Genomic DNA, 11763 nt, shown 5'->3' with positions numbered 1-11763 from the left:
AATCTTTTCATTAATTTAATATCATTTGAATTTTATTTTTCTTATTAGTTTAAATTTATTTTTATATGTTATTTTCTCACGAAATTAATTTTTATTAATTTAGTATTTTGTTTTATAAAATAAATATTAATTTGAATTTGAATATAATATCTTTATGAAAGAAAATAAAAAACTACCATACAACTAAAATAAAATGATATAGAAAACATCCTCATTCATTTCATAAAACAATGATTCATATCTCTTGTCCACATATAAATAAGAAAAATAATAAAGTATGAAACTTTTTTTATTCTTCTAGTTCTTTAAACAATAACAAGAACCATCTAAGACCAAAAAAAAAAAAAAAAAAAGAAAAGTGGGTTTCATTCAACTTCAAACTTAATAGTGTTGGATTGTATCAGCAGGCAGCGGAAGTAACAAGGATCATTAAACACTATAATTAATTAATTTTGGCAGAATATAAAGCATGCTCTTGCAGAAATAATTGGGTTTCAAGTCATACCTTTGCAGAACCCTTGAAATCTCGATTTTTAGCTGCAAATCTCTCCAAATCTCGTCGTAGACTACCACAAGATCTTCCCCACTATTCTCTTGTGCTCTAGATTGAGTTGTGAGACTCAAAATAAGCTTGAATCAAGGGAACTTGGAGAATAGCTCACAGCAGCAACCCACTTGAAGAACACCTTCTTCACATGAATTTTTCTAGCAAAAATTCTCCCGATTGCATGTCTCAAATTCACTCCAATCTTCTCAATATATTGCAGACCATCATGCAAAGAAGATAGCTGCATGAGATGCAGCTCATACTTGGAATAATTGAAGCCTAAAAATGGTGGGTTATGGTTGAGCAACTTAAAGATGATAATGGAAAAAATGATTTTCCATTTTTGTGTATTTTTCAATTTTCAAATTCTAAATTTGATTTTAGAAAAAAAAAATTGATTTCAAAAATAAAAAATTATTAATTTTACAAATCAATTTCATAAATTAATTTTTCCAATAAAATTAATAAATAATTATTTAAACAATTTAAATAATTCTAAATAATTTAATATCAAATATTAAATAATTTTACACAAATCCACCTTCATATATTTAAACCATATTTAAATATTAATTCTCTAATTCTGTTTAATTCTTAAAACTAAACGTGTAATTATATCTCGTATAATTACTAATTCCTTTAATTCTAATTTGAACGTTTTCAAATTAACTTATCACACTACTCTAGAGTTAATCCATTTACGAGCTAGTAGGGGGACCTTGCGGACCTACAGATCATGGGCTCCAATGATCTGAGATTAATTGGCCAAACTCATTAGACTGAATTAATCCCCATTCGTTAACTAATGGATCACTTCACTAAAGCCCATAATTGAACTCCCCTCACTGTAGATATATTATGTCCACTCGATATAACCATGATTAGTAAGTTAACCCTTCACAGGTTGTTCGTAATAACGGCTGGGTCAAATCTCTGTTTTACCCCGAAATTACCTCTTATTCCTTAAGTCCCACTGATCCTCTAATGAACAATTGATTTGTGATCCAATCAACAAACTGAGTCCCTCTCGGGCCAATGAGAGGGTGGGGTCTCTTGTTCAAGACCTAGAATCAGTACTTAAGGGAACAACCTCTCTACTATCCCTAATAGCGGGTAGGAGTGAATTTCATCTTGCACCCTATGTCCCTAACTATCTATCTAGTCTTATCCCTGAAATGGGAGGTTATTGAGTCGGCGCTGTTAGCCAACCATCACCTATGCAAATCTAAGGATAATCCCAAATAAACAGGAGTTCATAGTTAACTCAGGATTAAGGTCAAGTTACCTAGGTCATCACTTTGAAATAGCCAGTCTTAAACAGTAAACAACGTTTATAAAATAAGAGTGACTGATTTCGTGGTCCGATCTTGTATAAACTCTTTTGCACAAGGACACCCCCACTCCTCATGTCATAACATGTACGAATTAGGATCACTTCGTTCGTAGCACTTTACAACTATTTGTAACAACTACAAAGTAGGCCTTATCTAATAGTGTTACCAGAATAAGACACCCAACCTTATTCATATACTATAAATTATTTTGACTATTTACTCGTACCTGATTCATTTTTATGTCTCCACATAAAGTTCAAGTACTCATGTAATAGTCAAGGGACTTTTAGGTTTATTGGATTTCTAATAAGCAAAACATCTACTCAATAACAACTTATTGAATTTTCATAATAAGTTCTATTGTTTACAAACCATGAGTTTTAGGACATAAAACCCAACAAACTCCCACTTGGACTAAAACTCTAGTGGTAACTTATATATCCAATACATAAGACTGAGTTTCTGAGTTTTATAGAGAAATACAATAAACTAGGGCATCCCATACCCATGGTTTACCTTTCGGTATCTCATACCCAATATTTCTCCCACTTGTCCTAGATTATTAATCTGGTATTGCTAGTCTTAGTAGGTGATTGTAAACATGTCAGTGTACAATAGGCTTTTAATTAAACTATATAGGAATGCATCTTATTCTAATAATGACCAGGAAGTCACACTTTCCTCCCACTAAATTGATGTACTCTCAACTCTTTGAGTAAGACGTATCTGACCTGTCTTAACAACTCTTGTTAATAGTCAGATCTAGAAATCTTTTAACTTTCTATACTCTAATCTATCCGTTTAAATATCTAAATATTTGCAAATGACTTTTAATAGTTTGATTCTTAACAGAAGTTTCTATGAGATAGAACAAACATAATTTTCGAAAATGAACATTTCATTTACAACAAAAATATATACTTTTTGTTCTTTACAAGACAACAAAAGCAAGTAAGATCAAGAAGTAACTTCTCGCATTGGTCAAGCTGAGCAAGCGGTCCTCGGGAACTAATTTGCCTATTTAGCTTTCTCAGCTCTCTTCTCGACAAGGTATTGAGGGCAGTTTTTCTTCCAGTGCCCTTCTTCGTTGCAGTGGAAACACTTCCCTTTATCTGCGGTGTTTTTCTTGCCTTTCTTTGCAGCAGGTTTCTTCTTCCCTTTCCCTTTACATTTCTTCACATGAATACTCTTACTCTATGAAGAGGAAGCAACATTAGGCTTGGAGGACATTCCTCCATTCTCAGCAGTAGTAACATTTACTTCTAATTTCAGACGTTTAGTTCTCAACATAGTCTGGTAAGCCTGTAGCTCATTCAACAAAGTAGTCAAACTATATTCAATTATATTCATAAGTACATTCGAGTAGAATTACAGAAAATTCTTCAGAAGAGATTCTAGAATAAAACCAACTTGACTTCTCTCGTCAACAACAACGATGTTTACTTCTGCCACATTAACGTGGACCATCATCTCTAGGACATGTTCACGAGCAGAGGCCCCCTCTTTTATGCGACTATTGTAAACGTATTTGATAGCATCATGCCCCAGGGTGAAGGACGGTTGTCCAAACATCCCTCGTAAAGATTCTATAATCTCTTTGGCAGTATCCATATCTTCATGTTTCTTCGCCAAAACATCAGATATGCTGGCGAGGATATAAGCACGGACTTTATCATTTGCCCTGATCCATCTATCATACGCATCCTGAACAGTTCGGTTTGTGTTAGAGCTGGGAACAGGAGGACAATCCTCTGTTAAGACAAACCGTAAATCGTCTATCATCAGTATAGTGTTCAAATTTGATTTCCAGGTTACATAATTATCCCCGATCAGTTTATCCGATTCCAACAACTGTATTATCGAACTCGTCATTCTGAAATTACAAACAAACTCTATAAGTGAATTGTTTTTAAAACCAATTAAGTTTTAGCAAAGTAACAATAATGTACCCATAACTATTATTTATTTGCAACGATACTATAACAAGACATTCTTGACTAAATACTATCTCCAGAATAACTCATATTCTGATAGTCATTTAGGTACCGCTTTTGGTCAGAAATTATTAACACTTAATACTTCTGTAAGTGTAACCCTTCATTTTTTGACGTAAAAGGTCAATCCCAACTATGCTACCGAAATAGAGAGTCAAGGTTAGGAATGGACCTAAGAAATCTTACCCATCTTTGGAGCTTGAGTTGTTTCAAATCCTATATTACAACCCTCCGTGGGAATAGTCATCATTAAACGACTAGCAAGGGGCCGCTTAAAGCTAACCAGCAAACACAACATAAGAATCTCATAGTCCAAACTAACGAAAGAGACTGTAGGATATGTTGACACATTTTCTTCACCCACTTACTATGTATGGAGGTCACTCCCAGGGTGACACGAAGCGTCATATGAATCTCACGGTGTAAACTATATGGAGACGTGGCAGTTGAAATTGTATACTTGATTTCTATTCGAACAACTTTCCCGTATTCACTGAAAACTAGATTTAAGCTAAAATATACTTTTCGTATGGAGGTCACTCCCATGGTGACACGAAGTATCGCTTAAATCTAAACTGTGAACTCTTAGGGACGTGAGAGCTAAAAATAACGTATCGTATGTTATTAATCTCCCACTGAAATTTTCTAATAACTTTATCATATAGAAGCTATTGGACTTCCATTGAAGTGTTCTATTAATTGGGTAAATTTATACTTAGGTTCTTTTTCGGCTAATAAAAACAACCCTAAGTCTAAGAGATTTATCCAAGTATAATACTTATAAATGGATTTAAACATATGATGTCTAGGTGATAAACCATTTTATTACCTTACATCGCTCACATATGCTCATAAAACCAGTTACCAACGCTCAATAATTCGGCCATAATCCCCAAGTAGGAAGTGTTTCGTAGACCGTCAACTTAAGTACCCCCAGCCTTCGACAGGATTATATACCGGTTGAGTTTGTAACTCGAGTTTTACAAGTTTAACGACCTATTTTAACTATTAAAACGAGTGGTTAATCTACATGAGCATGCAACTGTTCTTTGTTATGTATTTTAAACGTCTAACCCAATTTTATAACAGCTTATAAAACTTTAGACATATTAAAGATCCACAACATACATCAAATGCATTCAATATTTAATATAATAATTATATTAATTACAAGAAACCCTAACATGCATACTGTATATTATAACATTTTATAACATACTTTTAATGCATGTAACATACTTCCTACGGTGGGGTTTTAAATCTACATGGCATACTGTATGCATATACAAGATTTATTTAATTATAACATACATCAAATGCATAAATAATTAAACACAGACTGATATGGTTTTAGTTTTGGCAAAAATAAGCAAACAAAAGCCTAATTATTACAAAACAGCTTTTGAACCGCTCGAACCGCTCCAAATCAAACCCAAACTACTTGAACCGGACCCAATCTGTCTGAACTGGACCAGCCAAAAAGCCATTTGAGGCTGAATCGAACCGGATCTCAAGAGAACCGATTGAACCGGCTACTCTCGCTCCATGCTTAATATCTCGCTAAGGCTCATCGTTTAGCAATTACGACCATCGTCTAGCGTGATCGTTTAGTATTTGCTTGATCGTGTAGCAGCCAACGCATAGCGCCTGACCAAGCTACACGATCGTGTAGTGTCTTACATCTATTGCATAGTGCCATCGCCTAGTGCTGAAGAATGCTACACGATCGCTTAGTGTTTAACACTATCGTGCAGCGCCATCATTTAGCACGGACAAATACTACACAATCGCTTAGTGCCATTGCATAGCACCTTTTGTTGATCGTTTAGCGCGCGCATAGCTACATGATCGTGTAGCGCTATCACATTGTATTTCAACGCATCGTTTAGCTACCGCACAAAGGTAAACGATCGTGTAGTGTTATCGCATAGTAATTCAGTGCATCGCTTAGCTCTCGCAGGTACACGATCGTTTAGCGCACAACACATCAATGCCCAGTGCCCATAGCTACACGACCGTTTAGCTTTTCTTCACATCGTTTAGTGCCCATAACTAAACAATTGTCTAGCACTGAACCTCAACGACGATATGAACAGAGGCTGAAAAACTAGAAACTGCAACTCGGCCTTCTTCACTTGTTTCTTCAATTACAACTTAATTTCAACTCTAATGACTCCAAATAAATTACAGACTCTTAAAAACACATATAAGCTCATCAAACAAGAGCCAATTACAAATTAAATTGAGAAATCAAAGAGAAATTAAAAGTCAAAACTTAGAAAACCATATCAGTGAAGTAGTTTCATTTAACTCATGAAAAATACCCACCACACCAAAATTAAACCGAATTGAATGCTTATATGATGCTTTGATATCAATTGTTGGATTGTATCAGTAACTAGTGGAAGCAACAATGATCATTAAGCACTCTAATTCATTAATTTTGGCAGAATATAAAGCATGCTCTTGCAAAAATAAATGGGTTTCAAGTTATATCTTTGTAGAACTCTTGAAATCTCAATTTCCAGTTGCAAATCTCTCCAAATCTCGTTGTAGACCACCACAGGATCTTTCCCACTATTCTCTTATTGCTCTACATTGAGTTGTGGGACTCAAAATAAGCTTGAATCAAGGAAACTTGGAGAATAGCTCACAGTAACAATGCACTTGAAGAACACCTTCTTTACACGAATTTTTCAAGCAAAAATTCTTCTGATTGCATGCCTCAAATTCACTCAAATCTTCTCAATATATTGCAGACCATCATGCAAAGAAGATAGTTGCATGAGATGCAACTCATGCTCAGAGTAATTGAAGCCTAAAGATGGTGGGTTATGGGTGAGCAACTTGAAGATGATAATGAAAAAAAAATCGATTTTCCATTTTTGTGTATTTTCAATTTTCAAATTCTAAATTTTATTTTAGAAAAACAATTTGATTTCAAAAATAAAAAAATTATTGATTTTACAAATTAATTTCATAAATTAATTTTGCCAATAAAATTAATAAATAATTATTTAACCAATTTAATTAATTCTAATTAATTTAATACCAAATATTAAATCAATTTTACATAAATTCACCTTCATATATTTAAATCATATTTAAATATTAATTCTCTAATTTCATTTAATTCTTAAAATTAAACGTGTAATTATATCTCATATAATTACTGATTTCTTTAATTCTAATTTGAACGTTTTAAATTAACTTATCACGCTAGTCTAGAGCTAATCCATTTACAAGCTAGTAGGGGACCTCGCATACCTATAGATCATGAGCTCCAACGATCCGAGATTAATTGGCTAAACTCATTAGATCGAATTAACCCTCATTCGTTAACTAATGAGTCATTCCACTAAAGCCCATAGTTGAACTCTCCTCACTGTAGATATATTATGTCCACTTGATATAACCATGATTAGTAAGTTAAATCTTCACAGGTTATTCGTAATAACAGCTGGGTCAAATCTCTGTTTTACCCCGAAATTACCCCTTGTTCCTTAAATCCCATTGATCCTCTAATGAACAATTGATTTGTGATCCAATCAACAAACTGAGTTTCTCTCGGGCCAATGAAAGGGTGGGGCCTCTTATTCAAGATCCAGAATCAATACTTAAGGGAATAACCTCTCTACTCCCTAACAGCGGGTAGGAGTGAATTCCATCTTGCACCCTATGTCCCTAACTATCTATCTAGTCTAATCCCTGAAATGGGAGGTTATTGAGCCGACGCTGTTGAGCCAATCATCACCAATGCAAATCTAAGGATAATCCCGAATAAACAGAAGTTCATAGTTAACTCAGGATTAAGGTCAAGTTACCTAGGTCATCACTTTGAAATAGTCAGTCTTAAACAGTAAATAACGTTTATAAAATAAGAGTGACTGATTTCGTGGTCCGATCTTGTACAAACCTTTTTGCACAAGGACACCCCCACTCCTCATGTCATTACATGTACAAATTAGGAGCACTTGGTTCATAGCACTTTACAACTCTTTGTAACAACTACAGAATAGGTCACATCCAATAGTGTTACTAGAATAAGGCACCCAAACTTATTAATATGCTATAGATCATTTTGACTATTTACTCGAACTTGATCCATTTTTATGTCACCACATAAAGTTCAAGTACTCATTTAATAGTCAAGGAACTTTTAGGTTTATTGGATTTCTAATAAACAAAAATCTATTCAATAATAGCTTATTGAATTTTCAGAATAAGTTCTATTGTTTACAAACCATGAGTTTTAGAACATAAAACCCAACAAATAATTTTTTTTACAAATAAAACACAAAAATTAAAAATTCTTATAGACACAAAATAAAACGTCTTTCACACATCTTTCTATTGGCTAACTTTATCCTATCAATAACTATAATATAAATTTCCTCTTATAAGAATGTGGCGGTGTAAAGAAATAATGAGTCTGTCATGATCCTTTGTTAGAAGTTTACTTGCTCAAACTCTTTGAGCGTCTGTTAGTCCATCAACATCTATTAGCTCAGTAAATATATGAATTCTCCTTTCAACAACAACAGTTTGAGTTTCAAAATACTTAGCTATCTTACCAATGATCTCAGTTGTTTTCTCATACATTGCACCCATATTATCCAAAACTTAGTCACAATTTCAACTAGTTTATCTTCATTCTTTACATTTCTCTTTGATAATTTACGAGTAGTTTCAGACTAGGTTGGAATACTTGAATCAGGTTCATCCATGGACATAGAATCTACCTCATCAACTCTTATTTGGGGCCTATTTACCTCTTCAGGTGGGTGTGACACATTACAATCACTAAAGTCATCCCACATCCCATTGTTTGTCTCCATATCTATTTTCTCAGCCATATCTTCGGGTCCTTCAGCTCCTAGGCCATTAGCCCAATCTTTGCCATTATTACCATTTCATCTAAGTATGGAAATGACTTATTATGCAATCCTTTTGCACTTGGATGACTCTGCAACAAAGTTTACGTAATATTATATTTATAACAAAAAGTATATTAATGAATGTAATGAAACTATAATTTTCATACCTTAACCCAATCATCAAAGACATATTTCAAACACTCAATACACTTCTCTCTTTCTTTCCAACCAAAACCACTACAATTTGGTCCCAACATTTTTGCAATTGCATTATATTGCTTCTTCAAAAGTTTTATTCTTGATTCTATGTGAGGTTGAGTCTTCACCTCACATCTAGACAACTTTAATTTCATCATTTGCTCCACTTTTTATAGGTAGCCTGATATAAATGTTCCATTATCACAATGCCATTGACTTAGACTTGTTAACTCCATTAGATATTCAGTCAACTTGTCATCCTCTTATTTAGTCCAAACATTTGAATTTCATCTATATGGATCATTTTCTTCCATATCCTATCACATGTTTTGAATTCAAAATTTAACAACTAAACAAAATACCAACACTATTATAAAGGTACATATTGATTACAAGACATATAATACAACATAAGCATGTGATCAAGTTTGTATAAAATAAATCATATAACAAAAACAAGTAGAATAATAATATTTTAATACGCTTGATTATAAAAATTAGAATTAACAATAGAAAAAGGTAATTAAATAATCCAAATCAATGAATTATTGAAATACTTTTTACATTCCTTAAAAATTAAATAGTAGGTTGTCCATTATATTGTAAGAGATTCATTAATTCATTATATATCTCCATTCATCATACATCGGTTGCGATAAGCTATCTTGCAAAGCATTCCACTCAGTCGATGTTTCCACATAAGTGATGAGGTCTAATTCAGGTTCACTCAAAGTGTTATGAACCAATTTATCATTTTTTAGATCATTAATGGGCATTTTCCGTCTAATTAAGTTGTAGAGCAAATAGCAGGCTGTTATTATTCTACATTAAACTTTGACGGGATAATATGACTTTGATCTAAAAATAGCCCATCTTCCTTTAAGAAGGTCAGATGCCCTCTCAATTACATTCCTTGTAGAAGAATGTTTCATGTTGAAAAATTCCTCTGGTGAAGTTGGTGTATGACCTCGTCGCCATTCATTTAGATGTTAACATTGTCCTCTATATGGTGTTAAAAATCTCTCCCCATTTGTATACCCAACATCACATAAGTAATAAAATCCTACAAATTGATGGGATCAATTAGAAAACAATTTAACATATACAAACATTATGAGAACATTTGAACTATTCATATAATTACTACCTTTTGGAACTTTCAACTTGTTCCTCCTCGATATAACATCTCTTAATACTCTAGAATCTGAAGTTGATCCTTCCTATTCAGGTAAGACATAAATAAATTCCATATTTTGGTTACAAACACCCAATGCATTTGAGGCTATTTCATTCTTTCATATTCTATATATGGGTCTATCAATGATATTGATATTAACTTTAATATGAGTTCCATTTAATGCTCCCAAAAAATTCTATAAAAAAAAAAAAAAAAACAGAAAATGATTGTTTTACCTCATTCAAACAAGTATCACTAATGACAAATATTAAGCTCACTACTTCAAGTCATATCTCAAATCATCTCCACTTTCCATTGGATGAATTTGTAGGTATAGGATCTAGTTACTTTAGTAGGCATTCATGAAGGTGCAATATCGAATGAAGAACTTCATTAAAGCATCTACTAACTGTTTCACCCAACCGCATTAAATATCTACGCATCACTCTATTTTTTATATCATATGCAATGATGTGTAAAAATACTGCCACCATTTCTTCAATCTCTATATGTTTACTTCCATTTAACTTGCCTATAGTCTTGAGCATAAAACAAAGTATACTAAATATTCTTCTATTCATATGAGTATTCTCAAAACACGCTAAATCACTATCAAATATCAATCTATGGATATTAAGTTGTGAACTTGTAATTTAAAAAATGCACTTTCACCTCTTACATATTTACGATTATGTTATTGCATGCAGTAACAAACTCAGAATAAACATTTGGTTCAACATGTCTATATCACAAATTAACATTATCACAACATTATCTATCAATCCCAAAGTACGATGTTCATATATGTAAAGAATATAAATACATAGTTTTCATAAATAAGCTTCAAAACATTAGCAATATGAATACTAAATTTACCTTGTAAATGTCTCAAAGAAAAAGAGAATTTTAGTTAAAAAATAGAAACAAAAAAATATTTTTCAAAAGTTAAAATTGAAATTATAATGTGAAGAAAATGAAAATACACAATCTAATTTGAAGAAATAAAAACATCTAATCTAATTTGAATCAAACTTGAACTAACAAAAAAATGGCATGCTTTGTTTATTTAGATGACTAACACTTATGTAGCTTAAGTGAACTGCTAAATAAGTCCGTCAATTATAGGAAAATCTAGGGTTTCATTTAACAGAAGGATAGAACGCAAAGTAAATCAAACACTGCACCTTTAGAACCAAATCAAAAGGCAACACTTTTGGGACCTATATTTTTTTTTTTTTCTCGTAGCCAAATTGAGAACCCAAGCAAAGTTTGATTTCAGTTTTTTTTTTTTTTTTGTTACTTTGAATCGACTGGTTTAAACGACGATTGGGGGTTATAGCTTTAAATGACGTTTGAGGGTTAAAGCGTGAAGAAATTGGGGTATTGTGTAAAAAAGAATCAATTTATATTGGATGAATCTTAGTGGTAAAGAATAATTTTCGTTGTAGAACTTAACATATACAATTAGCAACAAAGAAAAACAGAAGGAAAAAGTAGAACAATCGGTCAATAGGTAACAAAAATCTATACACAAGGAATGAGAAGGGGAGATAATTAAGGTGAATTTTTGTCCACACTTGCACCCGCAGATTAAGCAAAGTAAGAAAGAAAATGTGGAAATACCTTGTAGAGAAAT

Source organism: Benincasa hispida, chromosome 11 (genome assembly GCF_027475165.1).
Source record: "Benincasa hispida cultivar pf3 chromosome 11, pf3_genome.v1.1, whole genome shotgun sequence".
NCBI classification, from domain to species: domain Eukaryota; kingdom Viridiplantae; phylum Streptophyta; class Magnoliopsida; order Cucurbitales; family Cucurbitaceae; genus Benincasa; species Benincasa hispida.
Note: the sequence above shows the minus strand (reverse complement) of the source record.